The sequence below is a fragment of the Dama dama genome, chromosome 10 (assembly GCF_033118175.1).
Source record: "Dama dama isolate Ldn47 chromosome 10, ASM3311817v1, whole genome shotgun sequence".
Lineage (NCBI taxonomy): Eukaryota > Metazoa > Chordata > Mammalia > Artiodactyla > Cervidae > Dama > Dama dama.
The window spans coordinates 32,638,497-32,652,457 of NC_083690.1; the positions used below are offsets into that span (position 1 = coordinate 32,638,497).

A 13,961-nucleotide genomic window follows, 5' to 3' on the forward strand; every position below is an offset into this window, starting at 1 on the left:
AAGAGTATTTATTAGTCAATGCCAGAGCTCGAAGCAGTCAATTCACATTCACATCACTCCCTGCTATGTATTAGATGACTTTATTGCACTTGATAGATGCTCAATAAATATATGCTTAATAAATTTAATAAATTTACTGCCCTGAAGGCACAGAGGGTCATTTTCATGTAAGTGGCCAGTCTTCTCAGGAGATTTAAACGATGTATTGTCAGTACAAAAATTTTTTTCCTTCATTCGATTTTCTCAGCATTTAAATAAATACTATCCTGCCAGGCAGTGCAGAAGATGCTGGGGAAAATATAACGAAGCAATGTCCTTTGACCTTGAGGATTCTAAATTCTTAAGTAAAGAGAAAGGATATACACTTAGCTCCCTATTTTTGCAATATGACTGAGTTATACAGAGCAATGTATCAAGTGTCATGGGAGTGGAAAGCAGAGTAAAACCTAACACATAGACATAGAGCCAGGCCAGCACACTTAGGTTCTGCTCTGATGAAGGTTGAGGATGTTGATAGCAACCCAACAGAATCAGGGATGTGCTCATTCTGCTATTAGTCTGTTCCTGTCCTTAATCACTAGTGCTACGCAGCGGCTAAAACCCTGACGCACTCTGATCCCCAGGCCCTCAGTGTCCCAAAGGTGTGAGTAGTTCAAGAGCAGAAGGAACCCTGAGATTCATCATATACCAGACATTATATGAACACTGAACATCTCCGGTATTCCAAGTCTGGTACCACAGAAGGCAATGGGAGCAGAACAAAATCCTTGCCTCAGAGAGCACAGAGTCTGGTCCCAGACGCTACTGACAAGGAAGTAAGCATACCGTGCAGAGAGGAACAAACCCCAAAACAAGGACGAATGTAGTGCCTAACAATATATTTCTTCTTACGTATAACTTCACTTACCTGGAAATTCTAAGGTAGACAGTCTGATTTAGAAGGCGGAAGAGACATAAAAAGGGAATCTGCTGAGGAAAATTAATTTTTGCTTTTGACACGTTCTTCCTCCTTAAGATTTCTGTGTGTGGTCTTGATGCCTGCAGCTGCAGCAGCCATCTTGTGACCGTGAGGAAAAGCCCAGTGAATTCACAGATCGCAGCCTAGAACCCTTACCCACTGAGCCAATGAACGCTCTGGAATCACCTTCTTGCAGTTTGTGTTATACAAAAAACGTAGTGGCTTTCTTCCTCAGGCTGCTGTTAGTCTGATTTTAGATTACATATAGTTGAAGGCATTCCTAAATGATACAAAGTCTTACAAAACTTGAAATTTCATATATGTGTGTATAATTACCTTTCATTTAAAGATTACATGATAAAAAGCATTAAGCATATAAATATATGCATGTAAATAAAGAGCAGTCATGGCCCCTTTCCTCATTTCTGTCTACTGAGGATGGAGGGTATCATTATTGTTACTGGAAAGTTTCCCCTTGCTCAGCTATTAGATTGGTAGATTGGATTCATTCAGTTATTATTTCCAGAAAGATAGCATTTCCGGGAGGGTGAAAGTTTATGAAGAAATACAAATGGATATGAGATTATCCTGAAACATCTAGGCTCTTTCACAAATCTACCTAAAACGTGTGTATATTGTGTTACATGTGTGATCATCTAGCTCACATACAAAGATGTTTGAGTTCCCCTGTCAATGCCTGCTCACGGATCATTCAGATGCCTCCTGCTCACCCACCTCACCATGGAAGCAGCAGCCCCAGCACAAGCCTCCTAGACAATAACAGACCTTCCTTAACGAGCACTGGGGACATTTAAAGAGGAGTTCTGTAGACCTTTTAGTGCCTGTGTAGAGCCATCTCTTTAAATATCCCGATGATGTAGAAAGAGAGTTTAGGATCAAAGTATTTTTTCATATAAAGAAAAGTACTAATAGATTTCCTATTACTTAGACTCTCTAGTTACCTTATTCTCTGAATATTAAAAAAAAATACAAAAGAATATCTTATATTCATGACATCACCCTCTGTGTGCCTTTGCGTCACCACAGTTTGAAAGTACTCATTTTTCTCCCAAGAGTTAGTTTTGTCTTGTGTTTTTTAAAATAGCAGATTCCTTTTATTTACCGGAGTGCAGAAAAGGGATTTAATTTTTTTTTTCTCAAATAGAAAATGCCTCTCCATGAAACCAGTGCATTCCTGCTACCTGAAAACAGTTTTAGGCACAACGCCCTACACAAAGGATTCACAAGTTAATAACTCTTTTTGCAGAAATAATCCCCTCTAGGGTGGAGAAAGTCCTGAGTAATCCTTCAGAAGAAGTAGCAGCTGATCTGGGAGATGCTGTGATTCGGCGGGGTCAGGCAGAGCAAGGCATCAGGCCATGTGCCGTGGGCTGGCAGAAGTGGAGACGCTCAGTAAATGATGTTGTGATGTGCTGGAAAACAGGTGAGCAGGGACGAACATGTGGGAAAACAGTGGGATCCAGGAGGGCACTGTTGCGATGCGGGGTGGGAGGCGATGCTGAGAGGAAACGATGAGAGACTGCCAGGCTGGATCCCAGCCCCAGAGTCTAGCCGAGATGCCAACTCCTTGATGCCAGGTTTTCCTGGGCACCTGCTGGGGGTGGAGTCAGAGGGTGAAGCCCAGAACCAGACCAGAGAGATGGTGATCAAGGTCGGATGGAAGAGATCAACAGACAACACAAGGATGGAGCAGGAAGGTGAGCATTTCATTGTAAAGCCCCAGTCTGAGAGTAATTGATCAGGGGGGGATGGGTGGACAGCAAAGGGCCCACAAGGCCAGAATCCAAAGGTGGTTCTTACTGAGACCTGAATCAAAGTGAGAACACAGACATCTGATGGGTCTGTCGTGCAAGGTCAAAGCGGCAGAAGTGGGTCACAGGAAGACAGCTTGGCCAGAGAATGCTGGCTTCGTGCCCAGGCAGGATTCCTTGGCATCAGATGGCTTTGTCGCAGCTACTCTTCATTACACCCAATTCCTGCTTGCTGCTGTTAACCCTTTTCCTCCTGTTTCCTCTACGTCTTCCTCTGGTGGCGTATCACCATTAGATTTCTACCTGAAAAACGACTCCTGCAGTTAGTGACCTGAAACAGTCCCACCTCTGCGCACCAGATGGGAGTTTGCTTCACAAGCTGTGATTTATGGCAGCTGGTTCTGGCTGCAGCCCCTAGTTCCTAGAAGTGGCAGTGGGGACCAAGACACGATCATCTCCTAGAGGGTGGTCTTGGGCTTATAAAGAAAGTAAGACCATTGTCTCATTGGACACAAAGTTCTTCTTAAGACAGAGTGTATATGTCCAACATGTCCCAACAGTGACAAGAACAAACCTGATGTCAACAGCCTGCCTTCTTGTCCTTCATCTCAACTGGCAAAACCCATCTGCCTACCTTTTCTCCTAACCTGGGTCTGTGGGACCTCTGGTTCCTGTGATACGGAGTGTGGCTGGGAATAAGCCAGATAGGAAGAAAGTAGGAGGGGGCGGGGGAGGGTTGTGATTGGTACAAAGAGCTGGGTTCGTCTCATTTCTTCATCCCAGACTCAGCAGGGTGGGCGCAGCTCTTCTTTGTCTAGAAATCGTCACTGTGATTTGTGCTGTGCTCCGGCCAGAGAATATGCCTCTCCAATGTCCATCACCTCTTAAGGTCTTTACTCGAACGCTACCCTCTCCGTGAAGGCTTCCTGGATGGCACATTTAAAATGGCAAACACCTACTCCCCCAGCCCCATGCTCCCCTCCTCTGCCCTGCTGCTTTCTCCCCGTGACTGTGATCACCACGACACTGTGTACATCAGATTTACTCATTTGTCACTGTCTCCTCCATCAGGATATCAGCTCCAGGAAAGCAGGGTGTTACCTGTTTTATTTGGTACCTTCTAGCAGTAGGGCTGGCAGAGTAGGTACCCAAAGAATTTCTTTTTAATTTTTTACATTTATTTTCATCATTATATTTAGTTTATGATTTTATTTTATTATACTTATATTGTGCCAAATAATATATTTTATTTATAAATATATTATATTATCTATATTTGAAAATACATTATTTATATTATATTTATTACATATTTGGGCTTCCTCTGTGACTCAGGTAGTAAGGAATCCACCTGCGATGTGGGAGACCTGGATTCAATCCCTGAGTTGGGAAGATTCCCTGGAGAAGGGAAAGGCTACCCATTCCAGTATTCTGGCCTGGAGAATTCCATGGACTGTATGGTCCATGGGGTCGCAAAGAGTTGGGCATGACTGAGCGACTTTCACTCACTGTTATATATTTATTTATTATTATTAAATTTATTTATTTTTACTTTTGGCTGTGCCACACTCGGGATTCCTCTTGTTGCAGTGAGCAAGAGTTCCTCTCTAGTTGCGTTGCACAGGCTTCTTTGTCACTGTGGTGGCTTCTCTTGTTGCGGAGCGAAGGCTGTCTAGGCTCAGGGGCTTCAGAGTTGTGACTCTCGGGCTCCAGAGCACAGGCTCAGTAGTTGTGGCACCTGGGCTTAGTTGCCCCGAGGCATGTGCCATCTTCCCAGGCCAGGGATTGAACCGGTGCCCCCCGCATTAACAGGCAGATTCTTAACCACTGGACTACCAGGGAAGTTCCTCAAAGAGTTTTTATTGGATAAAGGGTGAAGAAAGTCTATGATCTATTACAGAATTCTCGTTCTATTCAGTTCAGTTCAGTTCAGTCCCTCAATCGTGTCTGACTCTTTGCGACCCCATGAATCGCAGCACGCCAGGCCTCCCTGTCCATCACCAACTCCCGGAGTTTACTCAAACTCATGTCCATCGAGTCGGTGATGCCATCCAGCCAGCTCTTCCTCTGTCGTCCCCTTCTCCTCCTGCCCTCAATCTTTCCCAGCATCAGAGTCTTTTCCAATGAGTCAGCTCTTCCCATCAGGTGGCCAAAGCATTGGAGTTTCAGCTTCAAAATCAGTCCTTCCAATGAACACCCAGGACTGATCTCCTTTAGGATGGACTGGTTGGATCTCCTTGCAGTCCAAGGGACTCTCAAGAGTCTTCTCCAACACCACAGTTCAAAAGCATCAATTTTTCAGCACTCAGCTTTCTTCACAGTCCAACTCTCACATCCATACATGACCACTGGAAAAACCATAGCCTTGACTAGATGGACTTTTGTTGACTCACTTTATTATCATATCCAATTCTCTCTCCACCCTCTTGTTAATCTTCATCTAGGAGAGTCAAAGCAGTCATGTAATGTACACAGTAAGGCCCCTCACTTGCAAGAGATAGGCCTGGGATGTAACTCCACATCTCTCTCCAAATTTATTATATCCCTCGATAACATGCATGGCTTCCTTGAGAAGATAAACAGACAGGAAAGGAGAGAGAGAGAAAAAAACAACATCCATCTAAACCCAGGTGAATCCAAGTAGGCTGTTAAGACTTCCACGGCCACAAAAGCATCATTACTATGTATGCTGTTTTGTTTGTCCACTGAACCATCAAGCACAGCTTCGACAAAGTGTGTCCCATGACCCACCTACGTTATAAAGGCCCAGAGAGAACCTGTGTGGATTGCAGCCACTTCTCCATAGAAATCATGCGTCACTAGCATCCCCATGCCGGTGGCTTCTCCGAGCTGTAAATAGATGAGAGATGTGTAAGACAAGCGGCACTTGCTAGTCTGCCCGAGGGGAGGAGGAGAATGCTACCCAGCAAATCAGGCCTCTTAAAAATCCTTCTTAAGGAAATGCATGATTGATGAGCCATTTAGAACACAGCACTGAATCCCCATGTGTTCTAAATGAGTTCTACAGAGAAGCAGTTGTTGGAAGATGAGATACGGGGCCTCTGCCTGGGCTTCCTCTTCTTGCTTCTAATAGAGGAGGGATGGCAGAGTCATCTGAGGGCTACAGATGGGAAAGAGAGGCTCCTTTGAGAGAAAAGTGATTTACCCTTCGGGCAACGGAATTTCAGTGCCTCCAATTAGACAGCTTTTTCCCCCAATATTTTATTGAAATATGGATGACTTACACTGTTGTGTTAGTTTCTGGATACAGCAGAGTTTCATTGTATAAAACTGTAATATATATATGTATATATCCTGTGTGTGTGCTCAGTCATGTCTGACTCTGTGATCCCAGTGACTGTAGTCTGCCAGGCTCCTCTATCTGTGGGATTTTCCAGGCAAGAAAACTGGAGTGGGTTGCCACTTCCTCCTCCAGGGGATCTTCCTGACTGAGGGATAGAACCTGTGTCTCCTGCATTTGGCAGGTGGGTTCTTTACCACTGAGACACCTGGGAAGGCCTGTGTCTTCTTCATATTCTTTCCCACTGTGGTTTATTAAAGGATGTTGAATATAGTTCCCTGTGCTATACAGTAGGCCCTTGTTGTTTACCCACCCTGTATGTGATCGCATCTGTTCATCCCAACCTCCTAATTTATTCCTCCCAAACCCCGACCCCTCCCCGCTTTGGTGATCATATGGTTTATTTTCCATGCAATCAGACTTAAAAAAACTTTTTGTGTGTGTGTGGCTGCACCGGGTCTGAGTTGCTGTGTACAGGTTTTCTCCTGTTGCGGCGAGCGGGGGCTCCTCTAGCTGGGGTGTCCGACCTTCTCGTTGCGGAGCACGGGCTCTAGGCACTCAGGCTTCAGTAGCTGTGGTGCATGGGCTCAGTTGCCCCTCGGCATGTGGAATCTTCCCAGAGCACGGATCACTGAACCTGTGCCCCCTGCCTCGGCAGACGGATTCTTAACCCCTGGTCCACAGGGAAGTCCCCGTTAGACTGTTTTGATGTTCGATAGTGCCGCTGAGACTTAACACCGTACACGAAGAGCTCACTACTAAAAGCGTGAAGATGGTAAAGGGCTTGTTTAGCTTACAGACAAGAGCAAACACCCTAGCGACGTCACCTTGACAGCACCCACAGGCCCCACGTGCTGCTTGGAAACCCTTCTCATCTCAGGATGATAAGCGCCTTCTGAAGAGGCCCTGCAGGACTGTCCCTTAGGTCAGCACAAGGCTGTGGCCGATGGATAGTGACTCTGTGTGTCTGCTCATCAGCCAGGTGACCTATAGGACATAAACGTCTCTTCTCCGGACTCTTTCATCTATGAGATAACAGGACTGAACAAGCCAAAATTCTCAGGACTGTTCACCTAAAATATTCCTCATTCTCATGACACTGTGGGTGAAATAGTACATTAAATTGACATCTCAGTCACCCCAGCCATCCTCCACCCCACTCATTCTGAGTGGGAGTTTCCTGCCCTCTCTAACTTACCCAAAGCATTGGCTGATTGTTTGATATATCAAAGAATGATGAATAAATGGATAGTGACAGAGATAAGACCACTTGCTAAGTGTCCTCAGGTAACTTTCCTAATCCTTCTTGGTTTCAGTGCTTCTAAGGCTTGATTATTTACAAGAAAAAAAAAAAAGGCAAAAGTTGCTCAAGAATGAGTGATATAACAAATCACTGCATACACTTCACAGATGACTTTGGGTGTCTCCAGGTTTAAATATAGAGCATCCCTGGTAGCTCAGATTGTAAAGAGTCTGCCTCCAATGCGAGAGACCTGGGTTCGATTCCTGGGTTGGGAAGATCCCCTGGAGAAGGAAGTGGCAACCCACTCCAGTATTCTTGTCTGAAAAATTCCATGGACAGAGGAGCCTGGCAAGCTATAGTCCACGGGGTCGCAGAAAGTCGGACACGACTGAGTGACTTTATATATCAAAAATCTGAACTCTAAGGAACAGTTCAAGATTGTTGAAAGGGAGCCACCTCTGTCCATGGAATTCTCCAAACAAGAATACTGGAGGGAGTAGACCTAATTCCCTTCTCCAGGGGATCTTTCCTACCAGGGATCAAACCTGGATCTCCTGCATTGCAGGTGGATTCTTTGCCATCTGAGCTGCAACTTCGGGTGAATCTGTGGGCAGCTCCACATGACGAACTGCACCGTCATTTGTTTCCCATGTCCTTTCTCGGAACGATGAACTCGGCTGCAAAGCCGCACTGTTGGTACAGCTGTTACCAACGAGCCAATGGAGTTTGTTGGCCTTGAAAAGGCATCAGTGGAGTAACGCGATGAGGTAATGCTGTGTTCCTGTCCTCTGGACTCCCCCTCTGCCATTCCCGAGGCTTTATTTATGAGACCAGAAATGAACGCCAAGAACAGGAATGGTCCTTAGATGTGACTGGCTTTCCTCTGTGTTCAAATACAGCTGAGATGCAAGGGTTCAAGTTGGGCAAGGCAGCCCTGAAGGCAGATGACTGTGCCCCCCACTCTGGGGTTCCTGAGGGTCTGATGGGTGTGGCTCCAAGGAGAACACGTGCCCAGGGATGTGGTTTGTTGGCAGCCAGACACAACTGGCCAGGGGTGACATCTGGAAGAAGGAGGCAACAGGCTGAGAAAAGCCTGGATGCGCCAGCACCAGCTATAAACAGACCCAGGATGACACAAGGCAAGGTCAAGCTGACCCAGCAGACACGAAGGTCAGTTTGGAGCCAGGGGAGGGCAGGGCCCCCCTCTGGCCCAAAGTCAAAGGAAGAGGAGCGTGTCTGATTGGCTGCCCGTGGAGGTGGCATGTCTGTCACAGGCCTGAGCAGGAGCCACGTAGGGAAGTCCCGTAGGGCTTTGGAAGCAACAGCAAACCAGTCAACCCGTCACTGGAAATTCACTGAGCACCTCTGTACCAGGGGCTGGGTGACAGGAAACCAAGGAGAGCGAGGAATCTGCCCTCAAGGAATTTACCTTCTAGTGGTGAAAGAATTAATAGGGCATAAAGCCAGGCAGACAGACCCATGGAATAGAAGAGAGAGCCCAGAAATGAACGCTCATGGTGGTGAAATGTTCTTCATCATGATTGCCAAGACCATTCAATGGAGAAACAGTATTTTTTTTTTTTAACATATGGTGTTGGGAAAATTGGATGTGCGTGCTCAGTCACTCAGTCATGTCCAGTTCTTTGTGAACCCATGGACTGTAGCCTGCCAGGCTCCTCGGGTCCATGGGGATTCTCCAGGCAAGAATATTGGCGTGGGTTTCTGTGCCCTCCTCCAAGGGATCTTCCCGATCCAGGGGTCGAACCCACGTCTCTTATGTCTCCTGCACCAGCAGGTGGGTTCTTTATCACTAGCGCCACCTGGGAAGCCCGGGAAAAGAATGATGTTGGACCCTGACCTTCCATCATCTACAAAAATTAACTCAAAACTGGATCAAAGACCTCAATGTAAGAGCTAAAACTATAGAACTCCTAGATGAAAACATAGGGGAAAGTGAACTGATAGGTATAAACATAAGGGGGAAAAGATCGCTTCAGCTACACCCAAGTGGGACAAAGACGATTGAATAGAGAACCGGGTGGAGCTGGAAAGGCTGGTTAGCATTGTTGTGAAGGAAGTTTTATCAGAGAAGGGGTGACGAAGTTGAGCTCTGAAAGATGAAACTGTACCAGCCCTGTCATGGTTGGGAAATTGCTCTAGATAGAAGGAAGATAAATCACAAAGGCCTTTTTTAAGAAAGGAATGGGCTTGATATCAGTCATGAGGGAGACGAACTGGGAGACAGAAGGAAGGACCAGATGTTGGAGGGCTTTCGGGGCCATGGTGAAAGTGAAGTCACTCAGTCGTGTCCAACTCTTTGCAACCTCATGGACTGTGGCCTACCATGGTCCTCTGTCCATGGGATTTTCCAGGCAAGAGTACTGGAATGGGTTGCCATTTCCTTCTCCAGAGGAACTTCCCAACCCAGGGATCGAACCCAGGTCTTCGGTATTGTAGGCAGACGCTTTACCGTCTGAGCTCAGGAAAATGGAAGACCACTGGAGGGTTAACCGGGGGAATGATGACATGGGAGCCCAGCCAGTAGCTTACTTAAATCCAGGACTGTAGCCAAGGGTTGAGAAATGGCTGAATTCTGGACCTATTGGTGGGCGGGGCTGGGGGGGCAGGGAGGGTAGAAAAGATGGAGCTGAAAATGAATTGGATGGAAGATGTGAGGGAAAGAAAGAAAGAAAACTCAGATCCCAAAATTTTGGGCCTGAGCAACCAGGTAGATTGGCACTATGGTGCCATTCAAAGAAATACAAAAGTTTGCAGTGGAGATTGATATGTTTGAGGGGAAGTGCAACAGTTCTACTGGGGCCAGGTTAAGACTAAGATTTCTATTAAACCTCCTGATAGAGAATTTGAGGAGGCAGTTGGATTTAAGAGCCTAGACTTCAGGGAAGAGATCCAAGTTAAAAACTAAAAATCCAAGGGGGGTATGTGTGCATGTGAGTGTGGTATATACATATATACATACCCAACTTTGAATAACTTGTGCATACATTAATGATTATTAGTTGTTCAGTTGTGTCCCTATGAACTGTAACCCACCAATCTCCTCTGTCCATTAAATTCTCCAGGCAAGAATACTGGAGTAGGTTGCCATTTCCTTCTCCAGTGGCTCTTCCCAATGCAGGGACGGAACCTGGGTAAAAAACAACAAGATAAATGATATGTGTATGTACATGTGTTTATACAAACACATATGGGGCTTTGAATAATAAATGTGTGCATGCCTGTGTAATACCATATGCTGTATTACATTGCATGTTACAATACAATTGACCAGTCACTAAGTCATGTCCAACTCTTTGCGACCCCATGGACAGCAGCACGCCAGGTTCCTCCATCCTTCACTATCTCCCAGAGTTAGTTCAAATTCACATCCATTGAGTCAGTGATGCTATCTAATCATCTCAACCTCTGCTGCCCCCTTCTCCTTTTGCCTTCATTCATCCCCAGCATCAGAGTCTTTTCCAAAGAGTCAAGTCTTTGCATCAGGTGGCCAAAACATGGGAGCTTCATAAATGAATATTCAGAGTTGAGTCCCTATATAATTCAAAGTCCTGAGAGTGATTGAGTGACATCCCCAGGGCCAAAGTCAGGCTTGGGAGTGCTCTGACTGCAACCCACTGGAAGAGGGAAAGACAGCAAGGATGGTGGAAAAGGAAGGGAGAGAACAGGAGTGGAGTGGAAGGAAGACACGCTGAGTCTTGGAAGCCCAAGGAGACAGGGCAGGCTTGGTGGCCTCGAGCACTCCACTGCTGAGACACAGCTCCCTGTCCTCTACCGGAAGCTCAGAAGGGTAAGCCAGACAGGCTTGAGCCGAGAGAGCCAGACGAGCTTCTGGGCCTCCTCCGACTGGGGGTGTGGCCTCCCATGTCCCCCAGCTCTGGGATTTGGACCCTCTCAGCACTCCATCCTTCTGAACCGCGCCCGGAACAGCCTCTCAACTCTGCTCACCACAGGGGCGGGACCCTACCATTTGCCAGGCGGGTTTATCACAGTGTCCAGGCCAGGCAGCTTTCAGATGTCCAGAGGTTCACTGTGGGAATCTGGGAAGGTGCAAGGATGGGGAAGAAACCCCCAGAAGAGTTCAAGTATAGGAAGCAATGATGACTGATTGCTGGAAAAACCTGGAGCCCAGGCCTGCCCCTCTTCACCCCTGACATCCAGACCAGAAATTGAAACCAGGCTTTCTGGGACAGTCCAGCTTTTTGAAAATCACCCAATGGCTGTGAACCTTGAATCCTTGCACCTTAAGGATTCTGCTTGAGGACAACAGAAGATAATGGGATAAAGTGCATAGCATCAGCAGATACAGCGGCTTCAGGAAGACAGAGTGTTAATTCATTCTGTTTTTACAGAAAGCCTGCTGTCAATTTCATAATGAAGCAAAAGTGCCTGTTGTGAGTTGTATCCTTTTGTATCCAAATGCAGGGACAGGAGCCTCTAAGTCTGCCCTTGGGACATCTCTTCTCCTGCCTTTTGGCTCTTTAACTTCTGTGCCACAATTAACCCCTTTTTGTGTCATGTCCTCTTCAGTTACACACTTCGGGTGGTGCCCACCTTGTCGATGGGGACAATGGCTTCACCTCCCCAAGAACAGAAATACTTCCTCACAAATATTTCCTAAGCCAATAAATGATGGTGGTATTTGTAGTCACACACACACACACACACACACACACACACACACACACACACACACACACACGCAGAGAGTTGCAAAGAATGGGATCATTAAAATATTTTTTAAAACCCACTGCACAGCAGTCTGTATTCTCTGAATCACTACTTGACAAAATGGGGAGAAAAAAAATCATTGATTGGACTCCGTGAGCTGAGCCTAAACACGCGGAGAATGAAAGTCCTGTCTGTGAAGAGACGAGAGAGGAAAAAGTGCTTGCTTCCTAATGGAAGAGCGAAATTTCTGCAAGAGGAAAAAATAAAAGACGACCGAAAACAAAAGCAAGATGAATCACTTTCATTCTGAAAGGAACACAGTGAAACAATGGTGCTAAATGAGATACAATTCCTGACAAAGATCTTCTCTGTTCTCCACAGGCTTTTATTGTGCCGTGTGTAACAAGACTTATGTTTTATCTTCCCGCAAAGAGCCAGCGTACTTTATTTTCTGCGCGGTACCTCTCTCCGCCTCTCCTCCCCGCTTACTGAGATTTAAGTCGGCTATTGTAGCGCTCTATCTCTGATCAGCCTTAAAGATCTGAAAAGCCCTGAGTTTGCAAGAAGGAAAAAAGGCCTCTGGGTTTGACAGTGATAGATCCTGCTCGTCCCCTCGGGAAGATATTCCTTCACTAGGATGCCCACAGAGCCTTCGGATGACAAGCTACACCCCCTGCTCACCTGTGCCTTTCTGTAGAGGTCAAGGCACCTGCAGGGGGCAGAGGAATAGCCCAGCAAGCTCAGCTTGGGCTCTGCTTACCCGGCACAGTGGTGATGCTCCGGATTAGATGCGACAAGTTCAGGGTGAAAGGGATCATGGAGAGCCAGCCCTGGAACTCAAGGATGGTATCAGGGAAGGCGTGCTCAGTCGGTCAGTCGTGTCTGACTCTTTTCGATCCCATGGACTGTAGCCTGCCAGGCTTCTCTGTCCATGGAATTCTCCAGGCAAGAATAGTGGAGTGGGTTGTCATTTCCCTTCCCCAGGGGATCTTCCCGACCCAGGGATCAAACTCTCCTCTCTTGCATTGAAAGGCAGATTCTTTACCACTAGTGCCACCTGGGAAGCCTGTTATCAAGGAAAACAAGGTTTAAAATGCAAAAATGATCCTTTAAACTTAGACCTAAATCCCCTACTCAGCTGCTTTCAAGAAGTGTGCCTTTGGCCTGGATGGGAGGAGAGTTGGGGGAGAATGGATGGACGGATGTGTACGTATGATTTAATTCCTTTGCTGCTCACCTGAAACTATCACATTGTTAATCGGCTATACCCCAATAAAAAATAAAAAATTTATCTTTCTCAAGATTACTTTGGCTATTCGAGGTTTTTTGTATTTCCATACAAATTGTGAAATTCTTTGGTCTAGTTCTGTGAAAAATACCGTTGGTAGCTTGATAGGGATTGCATTGAATCTATAGACTGCTTTGGGTAGAATAGCCATTTTGACAATATTAATTCTTCCAATCCATGAACACGGTATGTTTCTCCATCTGTTTGTGTCCTCTTTGATTTCTTTCATCAGTGTTTTATAGTTTTCTATGTATAGGTCATTTGTTTCTTTGGGTAGATATACTCCTAAGTATTTTATTCTTTTTGTTGCAATGGTGAATGGTATTGTTTCCTTAATTTCTCTGTCTGTTTTTTCATTGTTAGTATATAGGAATGCAAGGGATTTCTGTGTGAAGAATGGAACTGGAGGAATCAACCTGCCTGACTTCAGACTCTACTACAAAGCCACAGTCATCAAGACAGTATGGTACTGGCACAAAGACAGAAATATAGATCAATGGAACAGAATAGAAAGCCCAGAGATAAATCCACGAACCTATGGACACCTTATCTTTGACAAAGGAGGCAAGGATATACAATGGAAAAAAGACAACCTCTTTAACAAGTGGTGCTGGGAAAACTGGTCAACCACTTGTAAAAGAATGAAACTAGAACACTTTCTAACACCATACACAAAAATAAACTCAAAATGGATTAAAGATCTAAATGTA

At 45.8% G+C, this 13,961-nt stretch overlaps 1 long non-coding RNA gene across 2 annotated transcripts in view; it reads left to right on the forward strand.

Annotated features, from left to right (window-relative positions):
- The window catches only part of LOC133063694 (uncharacterized), a 541,214-nt gene extending 527,381 nt beyond the window's left edge, over positions 1–13,833 (forward strand). For both annotated transcript variants that reach the window (XR_009694475.1, XR_009694476.1), the window contains 2 exons: positions 2,226–2,402; positions 13,615–13,833. This is a non-coding gene — a long non-coding RNA (uncharacterized LOC133063694). The remainder of the gene's footprint in view (positions 1–2,225; positions 2,403–13,614) is intronic.
- Positions 13,834–13,961: the final 128 nt, after the last annotated feature.